Genomic DNA, 2,327 nt, shown 5'->3' on the forward strand with positions numbered 1-2,327 from the left:
TCCATCCATACATACATACATACATACATACATACATACATACATACATACATACATACATACATACATACATCCATACATACATACATACATACATACATACATACATACATACATACATACATACATACATCCATAATTTACAGTATTCAGTCCAAAGCAACCGTAGCAAAGTTTCCTGGCAGCTTATTCTCCCTATCACGTTAATATCCAGCGTAGTCAGTCTGGTAGAGACTAGTGCTAGTGCCAAAGTACCATTGTTGGCTAGTGTACAGGATATAGGGCTGACAGCTCTAACTAACGTTACACAAACACAGCTGTTATTTGTTCACTGGGTGCGATATCCGACATGCTCGGTCAGCGGTTTGTCTAGACGGGGTGTTGGTGACCTTCGGTGACCCACTGACCTTGACCTGGTAATGACGTCAAGGTCAGGAGTAAGAGGGCGTTTCTGTTTGGAACATGGTAACAGGCAGCCATGATTGATTGTTTTGAATTATAGCGGATGATGCAATATGTACTATATGGCAAAATATCAAAACATTAACTTGTAAAAGATAAGTACTCTCCAAGTAGATGTTAGGTTCTGGTTGTATTTTGAGGCCATTGCATGCGTTTTAGAAGGCATAAAGAAAATCTGATAAAATGAAAAGCTTGAAAAAAAAAAAAAGACGTACAAAAACTAGCCGGAGCCTAACCTCTGCCTGGAGGGTAAAAGACAAGATACGAAAAGTGGTAGACATAACAGAACGATCAGCATATATTCAAAAAGAATATTCCAATGGTCTATCAAGTACTATTTTGATTGAATATGACTACAATTGGTGACGGTTTACATAGTAGTCACTCATAGTATGGTAGTGTAAGATTTGGTCATGATTTTTCAGAGTGTTGATATCATGTCGTATTATTGACATTAGTTATCAAGGCAAAAGAAATATTGAAACAACGAAGATCAAATCTCTTTGTGTAATCAAAAGCCGACATAACATCAACAAACATGTTTTGACGGAAAGACTGTTTACGTTCATCAGACGTTAGTTCAATGTTGTATGAAAGTCACGTCCTCTCTCGCGCGAGTTCAGAGTTGTTTACAAGTTCGAGAGAACCCCCGATGGGAAACAACGTGCTGAACCGCACGTAAGCACGCCTGGCGTGTGCGAGTGGGTTCGGTGGGATAGCGATAGGGTAAACTAATGAATTTAATATCCCGCGTATCGTCTTGGTCACGTTTATACTAGTAATTGTCGCCGGTAGCTCTTTTCTCTGTAGGAGATATTATATAACTTAACGTTATAACGTTACATAGTTATATGATATACACGTAGTTATACATATAGTTATATATTTAATTTTTCGATTGGGTTGGGTGGGATAGCGATAGGGTAATGAATCTAATATCCCGCGTATCATCTTGGTCACGTTTATACTAGTAATCGTCGCCGGTAGCTCTTTTCTCTGTAGGAGATATATAACTAAACGTTATAACTTTACATAGTTATATGATATACATGTAGTTATACATATAGTTAACGTTATATATCTAATTTTTCGATTGGGTCCGGTGGGATAGTGATAGGGTAATGAATTCAATATCCCGCGTATCATCTTGGTCACGTTTATACTAGTAATCGTCGCCGGTAGCTCTTTTCATTCTACACGTATCCAACATTCTCTGTAGTTGAGATTACCAAACTTTATTACGTTACACAGTTACTAGTATATGATAAACGTGTAACGTTAGTTATAGAAAATATTTAATCATATATTTCATTTTTCGAAAGAGAAGCATATTCGCATAGTGATAGGGTAGCAAATTTTCAATATCCCGCGTGTCATCTTGGACTCATAATCATCGTCACCGCTAGCTCTTTTTATGCTTTAATAATATTCTACACTTGTCCAACATTCTGTGTAGGAGATGATGTTATATAGGTTAACGCTATAACGCTACATAGTTGTATGATATACATGTAACGTTAGTTATATAATATAGTTATGTGTTTAATTTCTCGAAAGGGAAACATATATATACTTTTTGCTGCGTTTCTTCTTCTCCTGAACTTTTGTTCCAAACAAAAAAGGTCAACGACCTTGACCAGACGGCTGTCACCATGGTTACTGGATAAGTAGCAGACGTTATAGGGTAATAAATTTGATATCTGGCGTATAATCTTGGTCACATAATCTTCGCCGCTAGCTCTTTTCATGCCTTAATATTCTACACGTGTCCAACATTCTCTGTAGTTGAATGCGAGCGCTCGCGATGATGTCACGGTGACACAGTGGTAGAGAAAAAGCAGGTTTTTGCAAAATATTGATTACAT

This window comes from Branchiostoma floridae, chromosome 17 (assembly GCF_000003815.2).
Source record: "Branchiostoma floridae strain S238N-H82 chromosome 17, Bfl_VNyyK, whole genome shotgun sequence".
Taxonomy (NCBI): domain Eukaryota; kingdom Metazoa; phylum Chordata; class Leptocardii; order Amphioxiformes; family Branchiostomatidae; genus Branchiostoma; species Branchiostoma floridae.